The sequence below is a fragment of the Ictidomys tridecemlineatus genome, chromosome 13, assembly GCF_052094955.1.
Source record: "Ictidomys tridecemlineatus isolate mIctTri1 chromosome 13, mIctTri1.hap1, whole genome shotgun sequence".
NCBI classification, from domain to species: domain Eukaryota; kingdom Metazoa; phylum Chordata; class Mammalia; order Rodentia; family Sciuridae; genus Ictidomys; species Ictidomys tridecemlineatus.
The window spans coordinates 93023650-93032552 of NC_135489.1; the positions used below are offsets into that span (position 1 = coordinate 93023650).

Consider the following 8903-nt stretch of genomic DNA (forward strand, 5'->3'; position numbering starts at 1 on the left):
AAATGAATTGTATACCTAAAAGCAGAGTAGGAAAGCCTTACGACTACAGAAAATAAGAAAGACTTTGAATTTGGAAATAAGTTTTAGATGCAATGCTCAAAGCATTCCCAACAGAAAAAAAAATAATAGTTGGACTCTGTTAAAAAATAACAAAGTAACAGACAATGTCCAAGGAAAAGGGAGAAAGTTTGTTCAGGAGAAAGTGAGGGGACATCATGTATCTGAAAAGGACTTGTACCTACCATGTACAAAGAATTCCTAAAAGCTAACTAAAAGAAAAAAAAAATAAAAGAAATAAAAATAGGCAAACTCTATATACAGATATTTCATCATAGCAGAGATACAGAAGCATAAAGCATATGACTTGCAGTAATATTTGAGTGAGGCTAAAGCACTTCCAACATTTTGGTATTTTTTTTTTGAATGCTTGTGTTTATATGAATTGTGCTGAGTAAGGATTAAGAGGGAAAAAATCTGAAAAAACCGTCAGAATTAACTCGTAGGGAGAGGAGTGGGGCAGGCGGAGGCATAGCGAAGGTATTATTGGTCGAGGGAGCTTCATCTTTCATTTTCTGATTGGTCGGTGCACTAGAAAATTATCCAATCAGAGTAGACCTGTAAGCTTCCTCTCCTCCAATCAGAATGAGTCTTCCAGGAGCCCTCATTTGAATACAGAGCCTATAAAAGGGGTGCTCGGGCTCACGTTCTCCAGTCTTTTCCCGTGCGTGGTCCGGTGTGTGCTGAACCTCGCTGGGTCCGAGATCAGGCCGAAGCCGGGAACCAGAGGGCCGGGGTGACCGCAGCAGGAAGGTCTGCTTCTCGGGTATGACTGTGGTGCTGAAGCGGGCTTTTCCTTATTCGGGAGGACTTTTCTCAGCCTAAAGTGCTTCTCCATTCTTCCCAGACGGCTTATTGTCAGAGGAGCCGGGGTGGTGGTCACAGCCCCTGGGACTCTGTGCTCTGAAGGGCGGGGTCCTGCTGCTGTTACTGCATTTAAGAGTTGAGGGTTTGTCGTGTTCACTGGAGGGTTTGGATAGTTTTCGGTGTAGAGGAGCAGTGTACACTCTAGCCGGTTCTCCTTTTAAGCCTTTTTTTCTGTCGTGAGGACCTCGAAAGTCCTCTCACGCAGTAGCAAGACGCTTTCCTGGTGGCCCAAGTGTGCACAGATGAGATGTTCCTCCAGGGAACTTTGCTCGTGCCTTTCCTGTAGGCTGCGTTCGGTTTCAGAGGGGCATCATCCGTTTTCCCTTTCTCTGCTAAGGTTTTTGTTATGGCTTTATAACAACATAATTCTCGTCAAAAAGTATTTAGACCTTGCATTTTTTCCTTCATTCTAAGTCAACTTGGGATTAGAGGACTGTGTTGGTGGCTGATCATAGGTCACCTGTGTTGTCCCTGATGGTGTTAGAACTGCTTTAAAATTTTGTGCACGACTGATGTTGCTCCCTGTGGATTTGGTAGGTGATGTTGGTAATATGCTAAGACTTTGAATGCCTCAATGCATGTTCTTTGTTTCTTCTAAAACCTGTGTTTAAAACTTTGAAATGGTTTAAAATATGGTGTTTTTTTTTACACCCCTGTAAGTGTGACAGAAGGCAGGGACTAGGGTTTTTACAGTTGTATCCACAATGTTGGGCACATAGTTGGTGCTCTAATGTTTGTTAATGATTGAAATGACCAGTTTGTAATTTTGGTTAAAGAACAAATCAATGTTGCAAGGGCATGGCGGCACATGCCTCTAATTCCAGCAACTTTCTGGGAGGCTGAGGCAAAAGGATCACACTTTGAGGCCAGCCTCAGCAATTGGATGAAACCCATGTCTAAAAAAAAAAAAAGAAGGAATGGGGATCTAGCTCAGTGGTAAAGCACTCCTAAATCCAATCTTCTGTCAGAAAAACCAAAACCAAACCAAAAATAAATGTCAACACTCATCCAGTTAGGGTGGGGGAAGTCAAACTGCATGTTCCCAGGCTCCAGGCCTCCTGGCACAGCCTCCATTTTCCCATCAGACTTCATTTATAAGACATAAAACCAAGTGCAACTTAATTCAAGCTAATTTTTTTTGGTAAATTCCTGAATTTTAAATCAGGAACCTCAGATAATTAAAGCACAGGACCTTTTTAAAAGCAGGAACCCTGTGCAACTGCATTGGTCTCGCCTGTAAAGCTGGCATGCATTTTCCTTTCAATAGATTGATCAGGACAATACGTCAGTCCCTACACGCAGCGGTGTTTTTGTAAAAAAAAAAAAAAATTTTCTGATGGGAGAAAATGGTGAATTATCAATGGTTAGTCTTATTCAAACACAAGAACCATCAAGGCCTATTTTAAATGTAAAAAGACCTTGAGGCTCACCTGGAATACCTCCAGCCAACTCCTTTGTCCCTGAGGTGAAAAATGGAAGGTAGGGTGAACCCAGATGGAAGTCACAGGGAGGAAGGTGGGGTGAACCCTGGATGGAAGCCTTGATATTTTTTCAATACATGTTTTACTCCGTGGCCTACTCAGAACCATACTTACACTCCTAAGCTGGCACACCAAAATGGGTTTTTCTGCTATCAGGCCCCCTCCCGCGTGGTGGGAGTTCTAGCACTTCTCACTTAAGTAAATCCTGCTCTGTTTACTTTTTTTTTTTTTTAATTTTAAATACACAATGCTTTAACCAAGTTTTAAAAATTTGTTGTAATTAGTTATACGTGATAGTAGAATGTATTTTGATACATCATATGTAGATGGAGTATAATTTCTCATTATTTGGATAGTACATGATGTAGAAACCCACCAGTCATATAGTTATGTTTGTACAGCGGGTAATAATGTCTGATTCAATCTACTAGCCTTCCTATATCCCTACCGCCTCTCCTCCCTTCACTCTCCTCTACCTAATCTATAGGAACTCTTGTTTTTCCCAGCCTCTACCTCATTGTGAATTAGTATCTGCTTATCAGAGAAAACATTCGGCCTTTGGTTTTTTGGGATTGGCTTATTTTGTTTAGCATGATATTCTCTAGCTCCATCCATTTACAGGCAAATTTCATTCTTCTTTAAGGTTATATGCCATTGTGTGTATATATGCCACACTTTCTTTATTCATTCATCTGTTGAAGATAGCTTAGCTATTGTGAATTGAGCTGCTGTGAACATTGATGTGGCTGTGTCACTGTGGTATGCTGATTTTAAGTCCTTTGGCTATAAATTGAGGAGTTGGGGTAGCTGGGTCAGGTGGTTCCATTCTAAGTTTTCTGAGGACTACTGCATACTGCTTTCCATAGTGGTTGTACCAGTTTTCACTCCCACCAGCAATGTATGAGTGTGTCTCCCCCTCCCCAGCACTTATTGTCTGTATTCTTGATAATTGCCATGCCAGGTGGGGTGAGGTGAAATCTTGGTTTTGATTTGCATTTCTCTAATTGCTAAAGATGTTGAACATTTTTTCATTCATTTGTTGATGGGTCTTATTTCTTCTGTGAAGTGTCTGTTCAGTTCCTTATCCTAGTTATTGATGGGGTTGTTTGTTTTTTTGGTGTGAAATTTTTTGAGTTCTTTATATATCCTGGGGATTAATGAGCTCTCTGAGGTGCATGTGGTAAAGATTTTTTCCCATTCTATAGGCTCTCTTATCATGCTGTTACTTGTTTCCTTTGCTGAGAAGAAGCTTTTTAGTTTAAACCCACCCCGTTTAGGAGTCTTGTTAAGGAAGTCATATCATCAGCCAACATGGTGAAGATTGGGCCTACTTTTTCTTCTATTAGCCCGCAGGGTTTCTGTTCTCATGCCTATGTCATTGATCCACTTTGAGTTGACTTTCATGCAGGGTGAGAGATAGGGGTTTAATTCATTTTGTTGTTACATGTGGATTTCCAGTTTTCCCAGCATCATTGCTGAAGAGGCTGTCCTTTCTGCAGTGAATGATCTTGGTGCCTTTATCTAGTAAGAGATAACTATTTACAAGGATTTATCTTCAGTGTCCTTTGTTCTGTACCATTGGCCTACTTGTCTGTTTTGGTAACAATCCCATTCAATTTTCTTTACTATAGCTCTGAAGTACAGTTTAAGGTCTGGTATTGTGATGCCTTCTGCTTTGCTCTTCTTGATAAGGATTGCTTTGACTATTCTGGGTCTCTTATTTTTCCAAATGAATTTCATGATTACTTTTTCTAGTTCTGTGATGAATGTCTTTGGGATTTTAATAGGAATTGCATAAAATCTGTATTACACTGTGGTAGTATGGCCATTTTGACTATATTCTTTCCATTTCTACAGTTTTCTTCAATTTTTCTTTAGTGTTCTGTATTTTCCATTGTAGAGGTCTTTTACCTCTTTTGTTACATTGATTCCCAAGTACTTTTTTTTTTGAGGTTATTGTGAATGGGGTTGTTTTCCTCATTTCTTTTTCAGCACATATTCATCACTGATGCACAGGAATGTGTTTGATTTATGGGTGTTGATTTTATAATCTGCTACATTGCTGAATTCCTTCATGAGTTATAGAAGTTCTCTGGTAGAATTTTTTTGGATATATAGAATTATGTCATAGGTGCAAATAGTGACAGTTTGATTTCTTCCTTTCCTGGGTGTATCATTTCTCCAGTCTGCTCTGGCCAGTGTTTCAAGGACTATGTGGAATAGAAGTGGTGAAAGAGGGCATGCCCTTTATTTTGTACCAATTTTTAGAGGGAATGCTTCTAATTTTTCTCTGTTTAGAATGATGTTGACCTTGGACTTAGCATAGACAGCTTTTACAGTGTTGAGGTGTGTTTCTACTAACTAGTTTTACTAGTGTTTTGAATATGAAGGGGTGCTGTATTTTGTGAAGTGCTTTTTCTGCATGTGATGAATTATATTATTGATTTCCATTTATTGAACCAACCTTGCATCCCTGGGATGAAACCTACTTGATCGTGGTGCAGTATCTTTAAAAAAATTTTTTTTTAGTTGTAGATGGCATTAATACCTTTATTTTATTTATTTATTTTTATGTGGTGTTGGAGATTGAACCCAGTGCCTCACACATTCTAGGAAAGTGCTCCACCACTGAGCTACAACCTTGGCCCCTTTTAAACGTTTTTTTTTGGTCTGTGATTTGTTAGAATTTTAATGGGAATTTTTTGCATCTATGTTCATCAGGGATATTAGTCTGAAGTTTTCTTTCTTTGATGTGTCTTTGTCTTTTGATTGATGAGTTTAGCCTGTTAACATTCAGGATTATTATTGAGATATGATTTGTATTTCTGGTCATTTTGGTTTATTTCTGGCTTTAAATTTGGTTTAGTTTCTCTGTTGATTGGCTGTTCCTTTAGTGTAGTTCTTCCCTTTGCTGGTTGTCACTCCCCTCCACTTCATTCTGATGGAATATTTTGTTGAGAATGTTCTGTTGTGCAGGCTTTCTAGTTGTGAATTCTTTTAACTTTTATTATGGAATGTTTTTATTTCATCTAAAGATCTGAAGATTTTGCTGGACATAAAATTCTTGGTTGGTATCTACTTTCTTTCAAAGCTTGAAATATATTGCAGGACTTTCTTCTTAGCTTTGAGGGTCTAGGTTGAGAAATCAGTTGAGATCTGAATTGATTTCCCCCATAGGGAATTTGATTTTTTCCTTTCATGGCCTTTAAGATTTTATCTTTTTGTGTTAGTCATTCTTATTATAATGTATTTTGGTGTGGGTCTGCTGTAATTTTGTACATTTGGGGTCCAGTTAGTCTTTTACATATGATTTTCCATGTTGTTCTTTAGGTTTGGGAAATTTTCTGATATTATTGAAAAGATTGTACAAATTTTCTGATTATTATTGAAAATATTGTCATTGAAAAGATTGTACATTCCCTTGGCTTGTATCTCTGGTCCTTCATCTCTCCTGATAACACTTAAATTTGGTCTTAACATGTTATCCCATAATTCTTGGAAGTTCTGTTCATGGTTTCTTACCATCTTCTCTGCATGGTCAGCTTTATTTTCAAGATTATATATTTGTCTTCATTGCCTGAGGTTCTTGTCTTCCAAGTAGTCTAGTCTGTTGGTGATTCTTTCTGTTGAATTTATAATTTGGTTTATTGATTCCTTCATTTCAAGGATTTCTGCTTTTTTTTCATTGAGATGAAAAATCATCTCAATAAAGAATCCTTAATTCTTTATTGAGATGATTTTTTACTTTCTATATTTTCTCTTTGATTTCACTCCTTATACTCTGGTTTACTTTGCAGATTGGTCTGACTATGTACATTCTAAACTCCTTCCTCTGGCATTTCTTCTACTGTGTTGTCAGTGGATTCTGTTATTGGGGCATCTTGGTTTGTTTGGGGTGCTTTTCCCCTTGTTTTCGTGTTTGTGTTTTCCCACCTAGCAGTATGAATCTGGGGCAGCACAGACTCACAGTATTCCTGAAGGTTTCTAGTGCCTTGTTTTAAGTGGGAGACCAATATCAACACTACCCAAACAAAATATAGTCCCCAAACTCACTAGTTCCTATTAAGATGTCCACAGATTACTTACAATAAATTATGAGTTCAACTATTGTCTATAATATATACAGTAAATTTGCTGAAAGGGTTTACAATTTCAAATGGTGGACAGAGGACAGAAGTGGTATAGTGGTCTGGGGGTGTGGCTGAGTGGTTAAGCACCCCTGCATTCAATCCTCTGTACTGGTGGGGGAGTGGTATAGGATCTGATGTCCATGAGGGAGGAGAGAAGCCAGAAGTAAAAATCCATAGGAAGTAGAAGAAGAATGGGTAGAGATTGGCTATTAGCTGGAGAAAAGACAGAATCTAGGAAAACAGCAAGCAAGAGGAAAAATGTGTACAAAGAAACAAAAATTAAAAATATGAGAATACACAACAAAACTTAAAAATACCATTTTATACATCACAGTCTTCAGTAAACTGATGCATGAAAAATATATGGTTTCAGATATGGTAGAGATGTTAGAAGAAAAAAGAAAAATCTGATGAAGCACTAAACAACTGTTCCTGTCAGAGTAGAAAAGTTTCTCAGCCTGTCTTGACTTTTCACAGGATTGCCAGAGCCAGACCGGCCCAGGAAGACCCAGTCACTGCCCATGGGTCTGGGTTTCAGATGCCCCAGGCTTGGCACTTTGCAAGATCTCAGTGCTGGTCCAGTTTGCAGAGATCACTGGGGATATGCTCACTCTACGGAGTGACCCTGTGAAGCAGTAGTGAGATGGTGGTCACCAGCCTTCCCAACAAGAAGACCCCAAGTGCAGCCAAACCTGTAGGAACCCATGGCATTGGACTTCCAGTTCCTGGCTGGTGTCCCCCGACAGAGGTGACTGCGTCCTGAGATGGTGGTGGTGGCAAACCTGCTGGAAGACCCTGGCCGTCGAGGCACTGACCTGACCAGTGATCCATGTCTAGGATGGAGGTGGCCATGTGCAACCAAACCTGCAAGCCCCAAGCCAGTGGACCTCTGGGATGCAGGGGCAGCAGTAATGGTGGCAGGTGAGCGAAAGTGGGTTGGTGGCAGTGGAGTGGCGCCTGGAGAACAGGGCGACAGTGGCAGCCCACTACTTTTCTATTCAGTGATTGTAGATTTTATTCTTCAGAATTTTCGAGACAGGAGCCCTGAGGACATTGGTGAAGTGGGCGGTCTAAGCTCATCTTGAAACCCTGGTTTCTTCCTGGTGGCCTGCAGAGGGATCGCGGGAAGGGTGAGTGAAACAGACGTACGCGTGCTCTGTCACTTTGCTCTCTTCCTGGGGTCCTGTACACCATCTTGTACACCATCTCTATCATAGTCACCGGGACACTGTCAGCCAGTCACAAACTGATAGCACAGCTGCTGGGTAAAGCTCAGCCGCTCAGCGGTGGGGAGGGCGCAGAGGGTCTCTGCTCCAAAGTCGGAACACCGATTCAGTTTCCTCAACATTGATAGGCCATTTGGTTTCATCTCAGACCTGTTCTGTCATTGGGGGCTTTAAAAAACCCCCCTGACCAAAGGCTTTGGGTAGGGGTCTGTAGCAGGAAGTGTGTTACAGAAGCAGAAGCCATTAGGGGAGGTGGCCTGTCCACAGGCCGTGTTGTTCAAGGTGATTGATACATCACAGTATTCAGTAAACTGATGCATGAAAAATACCTCGCTTGGTAGCTCGGTTGCTCCTTGGCTCCCCGGCTGAGGTAACTTCTCGGTGTGGTCTGACCGCTCTGAGGCAGAGCCCACCCATCGATCTACCTGTGGGCAAGCGAGTTCTCTTTCTCTGCCTTGTAGAAACCTCCTTAGGAAAAATGGAGTTGGGGCTTAGGTCCTGTCCCAGTACTCGGTTCTGCCAGTTGATACTTTTATCATACTATAGGAAAAAATGATCTTATCCTAGTTGGAAGAATAACGGGTCCCTAGATTTCTAATCATGCCATTTTCCCTGGGAAAAGCCCCACTACCCCCTCTCTGGTAGGTTGAGGGTCTGAAACACTGGGTCTTCTGCAGGGAGGACATCATCACTGGCTGTCTAAATTAGATTCCTTTTTACAACAACTAGGACAGGGCTTTAGTGCCTCTAATTATCAGTAAGATGGCAAATGCAGACTGGCAGGTTCAGACACTGGGAAAGCTTGGAACTGGCCCAGGACGTGTGGCTCTTGGGAGCTTGTCTCCGTCTCAGTAATATGGCAGAAAAGCCACTGGCTTGTCTCCTTTGGGATGCCTAGAGCAGTTGACGTGAGGGTAGACCCAGGACAGGGAAGTCAGGGTTTCTCCCTGTGCGAGGGGAGGAACACAAAGGGGATTTTGGTCATCTGTTGGTAAGGAGCGGGTTAGTCCAACCTGCCCAAATCCTAGCCCAGCCTCACCATGTGGTCTGGAACATTTTGAGGATCACAGGAGATAAAACTTGGAATGAGGGGACTTTGAGGGATGCATTAGTGAGGGATGATTAATCCAACTGACCTGAGT

General features: G+C 41.2%; 1 long non-coding RNA gene across 1 annotated transcript; it reads left to right on the top strand.

Annotated features, from left to right (window-relative positions):
- Positions 1-727: 727 nt before the first annotated feature.
- Positions 728-7658, top strand: LOC144370210 (uncharacterized). The gene is made up of 3 exons (XR_013430105.1): positions 728-823; positions 7013-7456; positions 7561-7658. It is a non-coding gene; the product is annotated as an uncharacterized LOC144370210 (long non-coding RNA).
- The last annotated feature ends 1245 nt before the right edge of the window (positions 7659-8903 follow it).